This window comes from Myxine glutinosa, chromosome 4 (genome assembly GCF_964187855.1).
Source record: "Myxine glutinosa chromosome 4, kmMyxGlut1.1, whole genome shotgun sequence".
NCBI classification, from domain to species: Eukaryota; Metazoa; Chordata; class Myxini; order Myxiniformes; family Myxinidae; genus Myxine; species Myxine glutinosa.
In genome coordinates, this window is record NC_136264.1 from 165,872,843 (window position 1) to 165,881,870 (window position 9,028).

Genomic DNA, 9,028 nt, shown 5'->3' on the forward strand with positions numbered 1-9,028 from the left:
CATCTAAAGAGAAAATCAGCAATCATAGTATTAGTGTTACTTCAGATAAATACAGGTGATATCTAGTCAACCGAGCAGGTAGCGCACAATGCAGAATCCTTACCATTCTACGAAAGCCCAGAGGTGCTATAGAGTTACATAGCACAGAACTACCCTCTGCGCTGAACGTCAGTCTCTTTTATAGGAGCTGCATAGGAATCGCGTAGTGGTAGTGAGGAGAATAACACCAGTGTCGTAACTTAGGTGACAAATTCACCACATTCTCCCCACATTTAAAACTTGACTATCAGACCATGAACAGTAGGCACATATTGATAAACAGCAGAGGGATATAGACCAGGAGCCCAGAAGGTTTATTCAAGTGAAAAGTGGGTTTGAAAGGGTTCTACCCCCACATCACAAAAATGCGTTGCTGCCGGATCAGGGCCGGTGCCTTCCCATCAAAATCGTCCAAAATAGGGACGCCATTAACGAAAATCCTATTTTCATCAATATCTGGAAAACTATACATGGCAGTATCACAAATCTGGTGTCTACACCCATGTTTTCATGGTCAATCATTATAAAAATGCATTTCTCCTTAGCCAGGGTTGTGTCTTTCCCGCCCAAAAGCACCCAAAGTGCCCAAAGTAAGGAAACCATTGCTGAAAATCCTATTTCCCTCAATATCTGGACAACTATACATGATAATATCACAAATTATGTGTCTACACCTAAGTTTTCATGGATAATCATTACAAAAATGCAGTTTTCTCCTTAGTCAGGGTCATATTTCTCCTGCCCAAAAGCACCCAAAGTAAGGAAACAATTGCTGAAATCCTACTTTCCTCAATATCTGTTAAACTATACATGATAATATCACAAATGATGTGTCTACACCTAAGTTTTCATGGATAATCATTACATTGAGAAAATTATTGTAGTGCTTATAAACTATGTATTTCATCCAGAAATGTTCCTATCAGAGTCAGATCACCGTGTGTTTGTGGTTGCAGTTGAAGCAAATAATAAACACTTTGTCTTATTTTGTTATTTCCAGATCATGGCAAAAAACAACCCTGCTTGCATGATTTGCAGAGAGACAGAAGAGGAGGAGCCTGGCCTGAAGTCTTTCACTTTAGAAATCTGGGAAACAGCTAAAAATGCTGCTAGACGTCGAATGGCACTGCAAAGTGACAAGTTTTCCAGCACTTCATAAGAGATCACCAAGACTAAGGAACCAGAAGGCAAATATTACCACTCAGTTTGTCTCAGTCGATTTTGTGCTGTTAAGAGACAAGCACCACCTACCGAGGAACCTTCTGAACCACCCCGCAAAGCCACTCGCTCAAGTTTCAGGCATCCGTCCAGCAACACAAGGGGTGTCCTTGGACCGGAATGCCTCTTCTGTAGAAAGATCAAAAAGAAAAGGTCACAAAAATATGAACCCCTCAGCCAATGTATGACCACAGACGGGAGTAAGGCAATCATGCTTGCTGCCAATGGACAGGGTGATGGCAGGATTATTGCACTTGGTGAAGATTTAGTTGCAAAAGAGCAAAATACCATAACAGTTGTCACCGTGACTATGTGCGGCAGAATGCGACACACACACAAGAAGAGGAAGCATCCAATCGGAGGACACATGCTGAAGCCTTCCAAAAATTGTCAATGTTCCTCGAGAATGAAGTCATCAATAACAAAACTCCCATATTAGCAACAGTAATTTTCACTTTGTACAAAGAAGAGTTTCTTTCCATTGGAGGAACACAGGATGACATTGATAGGTACACTCTACAAAGTCTCATTTTGAAGGTGAAGGAACGATTTAAGGATGACCTCTGTGTCGACAAATGATCTAACAAATCTGTAAACATTGTCTTTCCTTCATTAATGACATCTGCAGAAGCATTTGCTACGTTAAACGAATCCAGTGAAAAGTTCAACACTAACACAAGTGTGCGAAACTTGGTTTCCTGCACCCAGACAAGTGCGAAAAGTGGTTTTTCAACACCAACACAAGTGAGAAAAGGGGTTTCCTTCACCAACACAACTGCGAAAAGTGGTTTTTCAATACTAACACAAGTGCGAAAAGTGGTTTCCTACACCAACTCAAGTGCGAAAAGTGGTTTTTCACACGAATACAAGTGCGAAAATTGGTTTCCTGCACCCAGACAAGTGCGAAAAGTGGTTTTTCAACACTAATAAAGTACGAAAAGTGGTCTCCTCCAGCAACACAAGTGCAAAAAGTGGTTTTTCCACACTAATACAAGTGCGAAAAGTGGTTTCATGCACCAACACAAGTGCGAAAAGTGGTTTCCTACACCTACACAAGTGCGAAAAGTGGTCTTTCCACACTAATACAAGTGCGAAAAGTGGTTTTTCAACACTAACACAAGTGCGAAAGGTGGTTTTTCAACACGAAAACAAGTGCGAAAAGTGGTTTCCTACACCAACACAAGTGCGAAAAGAGGTTTCCTCCCCCAACACAAGTGCGAAAAGTGGTTTTTGCACACTAATACAAGTGCGAAAAGAGGTTTCCTTCAACAACACAACTGCGAAAAGAGGTTTCCTTCACCAACACAAGTGCAAAAAGTGGTTTTTCAACACTAACACAAGTGCGAAAAGTGGTTTCCTACACCAACACAAGTGCGAAAAGTGGTTTTTCAACACTAACACAAGTGCGAAAAGAGGTTTCCTTCACCAACACAACTGCGAAAAGAGGTTTCCTTCACCAACACAAGTGCGAAAAGAGGTTTCCTACACCTACACAAGTGCGAAAAGTGGTTTTACAACACTTACACAAGTGCGAAAAGTTGTTTCCTACACCTACAGAAGTGCGAAAAGTGGTTTCCTACACCTACAGAAGTGCGAAAAGTGGTTTTTCAACACGAACACAAATGCGAAAAGTGGTTTCCTACACCAACACAAGTGCGAAAAGTGGTTTCCTACACCTACACAAGTGCGAAAAGTGGTTTTTCAACACCAACACAAGTGAGAAAAGTGGTTCCTGCACCAACATAAGTGCGAAAAGTGGGTTTTCAACAGTGCCAGAAGTGCGAAAAGTGGTATTTCCACACTAATACAAGTGCGAAAAGTGGTTTCCTACATCAACACAAGTGCGAAAAGTGTTTTTTCAACACTAACACAAGTGCGAAAAGTGGTTTCCTACACCAACTCAAGTGCGAAAAGTGGTTTTTTTCACACTAATACAAGTGCGAAAATTGGTTTCCTGCACTCAGACATGTGCGAAAAGTGGTTTTTCAACACTAATACAAGTGCGAAAAGTGGTTTCCAACACCAACTCAAGTGCAAAAAGTGGTTTTTTTCACACTAATACAAGTGCGAAAATTGGTTTCCTGCACCCAGACAAGTGCGAAAAGTGGTTTTTCAACACTAATACAAGTGCGAAAAGTGGTTTTTCAACACGAATACAAGTGCGAAAAGTGGTTTCCCAAACCAACACAAGTGTGAAAAGTGGTTTCCTTCACCAACACAAGTGCGAAAAGTGGTTTTTCAACACCAACACAAGTGCGAAAAGTGGTTTCCTACACCAACACAAGTACGAAAAGTGGTTTTTCAACACCAACACAAGTGCGAAAAGTGTTTCCTTCACCAACACAACTGCGAAAACTGGTTTTTCAATATAACACAAGTGCGAAAAGTGCTTTCCTACACCAACTCAAGTGCGAAAAGTGGTTTTTCACACGAATACAAGTGCGAAAATTGCTTTCCTGCACCCAGACAAGTGCGAAAAGTGGTTTTTCAACACTAATACAAGTGCGAAAAGTGGTTCCCTCCAGCAACACAAGTGCAAAAAGTGGTTTTTCCACACTAATACAAGTGCGAAAAGTGGTTTTTCGACACTAACACGAGTGCGAAAAGTGGTTACCTGCACCAACACAAGTGCGAAAAGTGGTTTCCTACACCTACACAAGTGCGAAAAGTGGTTTTTCAACACTAACACAAGTGCAAAAAGTGGTTTCCTGCACCGAGACAAGTGCGAAAAGTGGTTTTTCAACACTAATACAAGTGCGAAAAGTGGTTTCTTACACCAACACAAGTGTAAAAAGTGGTGTTGCAACACTAACACAAGTGCGAAAGTGGTTTTTCAACACCAACACAAGTGCAAAAAGTGGTTTTTCAACACTAACACAAGTGCGAAAAGTGGTTTCCTGCACCAACACAAGTGCGAAAAGTGGATTTTCAACAGTAACACAAGTGCGAGAAGTGGATTCCTACACAAACACAAGTCCGAAAAGTGGATTACTACACCAACACAATTGCGAAAAGTGGTTTCCTACACCTACACATGTACGAAAAGTGGTTTTTCAACACCAACACAAGTGCGAAAAGTGGTTTTTCAACACGAACACAAGTGCGAAAAGTGGTTTCCTACACCAACACAAGTGCGAAAAGTGGGTTTTCAACAGTAACACAAGTGTGAAAAGTGGTTTTTCCACACTAATACAAGTGCGAAAAGTAGTTTCCTACACTAATACAAGTGCGAAAAGTGGTTTCCTTCACCAACACAAGTGCGAAAAGTGGTTTTTCAACACCAACACAAGTGCGAAAAGTGGATTCCTCCACCAACACAAGTGCGAAAAGTGGTTTCCTACACCTACACATGTACGAAAAGTGGTTTTTCAACAACAACACAAGTGCGAAAAGCAGTTTTTCAACACGAACACAAGTGCGAAAACTGGTTTCTTACACCAACACAAGTGCGAAAAGTGGGTTTTCAACAGTAACACAAGTGTGAAAAGTGGTTTTTCCACACTAATACAAGTGCGAAAAGTAGTTTCCTACACTAATACAAGTGCGAAAAGTGGTTTCCGTCATCCACACAAGTGCGAAAAGTGGTTTTTCAACACCAACACAAGTGCGAAAAGTGGTTTCCTACACCAACACAAGTGCCAAAAGTGGTTTCCTTCACCAACACAAGTGCGAAAAGTGGTTTTTCAACACTAACACAAGTGCGAAAAGTGGTTTCCTACACCAACACAAGTGCAAAAAGTGGATTCCTACACCTACACAAGTGCGAAAAGTGGTTTTTCAACACTAACAGAAGTGCGAAAAGTGGTTTTTCAACACGAATACAAGTGCGAAAAGTGGTTTCCCAAACCAACACAAGTGCGAAAAGTGGTTTTTGCACACTAATACAAGTGTGAAAAGTGGTTTCCTTCACCAACACAAGTGCAAAAAGTGGTTTTTCAACACCAACACAAGTGCGAAAAGTGGTTTCCTACACCAACACAAGTGCGAAAAGTGGTTTTTCAACACCAACACAAGTGCGAAAAGTGGTTTCCTTCACCAACACAACTGCGAAAAGTGGTTTTTCAATACTAACACAAGTGCGAAAAGTGGTTTCCTACACCAACTCAAGTGCGAAAAGTGGTTTTTCACACGAATACAAGTGCGAAAATTGGTTTCCTGCACCCAGACAAGTGCGAAAAGTGGTTTTTCAACACTAATAAAGTACGAAAAGTGGTCTCCTCCAGCAACACAAGTGCGAAAAGTGGTTTTTCCACACTAATACAAGTGCGAAAAGTGGTTTCCTGCACCAACACAAGTGCGAAAAGTGGTTTCCTACACCTACACAAGTGCGAAAAGTGGTTTTTCAACACTAACACAAGTGCGAAAAGTGGTTTCCTACACCTACACAAGTGTGAAAAGTGGGTTTTCAACAGTAACAGAAGTGCGAAAAGTGGTCTTTCCACACTAATACAAGTGCGAAAAGTGGTTTTTCAACACTAACACAAGTGCGAAAAGTGGTTTTCTACACCAACTCAAGTGCGAAAAGTGGTTTTTCACACTAATACAAGTGCGAAAATTGGTTTCCTGCACCCAGACAAGTGCGAAAAGTGGTTTTTCAACACGAATACAAGTGCGAAAAGTGGTTTCCTCCAGCAACACAAGTGCGAAAAGTGGTTTTGCAACACTAATACAAGTGCGAAAAGTGGTTTTTCGACAATAACACGAGTGCGAAACGTGGTTTCCTGCACCAACAAGTGCGAAAAGTGGTTTCCTCCACCAACGCCAGTGTGAAAAGTGGTTTTTGCACACTAATACAAGTGCAAAAAGTGTTTTCCTTCACCAACACAAGTGCGAAAAGTGGTTTTTCAACACTAACACAAGTGCGAAAAGTGGTTTTTCAACACTAACACAAGTGCGAAAAGTGGGTTTTCAACAGTAACACAAGTCCGAAAAGTGGTCTTTCCACACTAATACAAGTGCGAAATGTGGTTTCCTACACCACCACAAGTGCGAAAAGTGGGTTCTCAACACAAACACAAGTGCGAAAAGTGGTTTCCTACACCAACACAAGTGTGAAAAGTGGTTTTTCAACACTAACACAAGTGCGAAAAGTGGTTTCCTGCACCAACACAAGTGCGAAAAGTGGGTTTGTAACAGTAACAGAAGTGCGAAAAGTGGTTTCCTACACCAACACAAGTGCGAAAACTGGTTTCCTGCACCCAGACAAGTGCGAAAAGTGGTTTTTCAACACCAACACAAGTGCGAAAAGTGGTTTTTCAACACTAATACAAGTGCGAAAAAGTGGTTTCTTATACCAACACAAGTGCGAAAGTGGTTTCCTACACAAACACAAGTGCGAAAAGTGGGTTCTCAACAGTAACACAAGTCCGAAAAGTGGTTTCCTGCACCAACACAAGTGCGAAAAGTGGTTTTTCAACACCAACATAAGTGCGAAAAGTGGTTTTTCAACACTAACACAAGTGTGAAAAGTGGTTTCCTACACCAACACAAGTGCAAAAAGTGGGTTTTCAACAGTAACACAAGTGCGAATAGTGGTTTTTCCACACCAATACAAGTGCAAAAAGTGGTTTCCTACACCACCGCAAATGCGAAAAGAGGTTTTTCAACACGAACACAAGTGCGAAAAGTGGTTTCCGACACCAACACAAGTGCGAAAAGTGGTTTTTCAACACTAACACAAGTGCGAAAAGTGGTTTCCTGCAACAACACAAGTGCGAAAAGTGGGTTTTCAACAGTAATACAAGTGCGAAAAGTGGACTTTCCACACTAATACAAGTGCGAAAAGTGGTTTCCTACACCACCGCAAATGCAAAAGTGAATTTTCAACATGAACACAAGTGCGAAAAGTGGTTTCTTACACCAACACAAGTGCGAAAAGTGGTTTTTCAACACTAACACAAGTGCGAAAAGTGGATTCCTACACCAACACAAGAGCGAAAAGTGGATTCCTCCACCAACACAAGTGCGAAAAGTGGTTTCCTACACCGACACATGTGCGAAAGGTGGTTTTTCAACACCAACACAAGTGCGAAAAGTGGTTTTTCAACACTAACACAAGTGCGAAAAGTGGTTTTCTACACCAACACAAGTGCGATAAGTGGGTTTTCAACAGTAACACAAGTGCGAAAAGTGGTTTTTCCACACTAATACAAGTGCGAAAAGTAGTTTCCTACACTAATACAAGTGCGAAAAGTGGTTTCCTTCACCAACACAAGTACGAAAAGTGGTTTTTCAACACCAACACAAGTGCGAAAAGTGGTTTTTGCACACTAATACAAGTGTGAAAAGTGGTTTTTCAACACTAATACAAGTGCGAAAAGTGGTTTTTCCACACTAATACAAGTGCAAAAGTGGTTTCCTGCACCAACACAAGTGCGAAAAGTGGTTTTTCAACAATAACACAAGTGCGAAAAGTGGTTTTTCAACACGAATACAAGTGCGAAAAGTTGTTTCCCAAACCAACACAAGTGCGAAAAGTGTTTTTTGCACACTAATACAAGTGTGAAAAGTGGTTTCCTTCACCAACACAACTGCGAAAAGTGGTTTTTCAACACTAACACAAGTGCGAAAAGTGGTTTCCTACACCAACACAAGTGCGAAAAGTGGTTTCCTACAACTACACAAGTGCGAAAAGTCGTTTTTCAACACTAACACAAGTGCGAAAAGTGGTTTTTCAACACTAACACAAGTGCGAAAAGTGGTTTTTCCACACTAATACAAGTGCAAAAGTGGTTTCCTGCACCAACACAAGTGCGAAAAGTGGTTTTTCAACACTAACACAAGTGCGAAAAGTGGTTTTTCAACACTAACACAAGTGCGAAAAGTGGTTTTTCCACACTAATACAAGAGCAAAAGTGGTTTCCTGCACCAACACAAGTGCGAAAAGTGGTTTTTCAACACTAACACATGTGCGAAAAGTGGTTTTTCAACACTATCACAAGTGCAAAAAGTGTTTTTTCCACACTAATACAAGTGCAAAAGTGGTTTCCTGCACCAACACAAGTGCGAAAAGTGGTTTTTCAACACTAACACAAGTGCGAAAAGTGGTTTTTCAACACTAACACAAGTGCGAAAAGTGGTTTTTCCACACTAATACAAGTGCAAAAGTGGTTTCCTGCACCAACACAAGTGCGAAAAGTGGTTTTTCAACACTAACACAAGTGCGAAAAGTGGTTTTTCAACACTAACACAAGTGCGAAAAGTGGGTTTTCAACACTAACACAAGTGCGAAAAGTGGTTTCCTGTACCAACACAAGTGCGATAAGTGGTTTCCTCCACCAACGCAAGTGTGAAAAGTGGTTTTTGCACACCAATACAAGTGCGAAAAGTGTTTTCCTTCACCAACACAAGTGCGAAAAGTGGGTTTTCAACACTAACACAAGTGCGAAAGTGGGTTCCTACACCAACACAAGTGCGAAAAGTGGGTTTTCAACAGTAACACAAGTGCGAAAAGTGGTCTTTCCACACTAATACAAGTGCGAAATGTGGTTTCCTACACCACCACAAGTGCGAAAAGTGGGTTCTCAACACAAACACAAGTGCGAAAAGTGGTTTCCTACACCAACACAAGTGTGAAAAGTGGTTTTTCAACACTAACACAAGTGCGAAAAGTGGTTTCCTGCACCAACACAAGTGTGAAAAGTGGGTTTTCAACAGTAACAGAAGTGCGAAAAGTGGTTTCCTACACCAACACAAGTGTGAAAACTGGTTTCCTGCACCCAGACAAGTGCGAAAAGTGGTTTTTCAACACCAACACAAGTGCGAAAAGTGG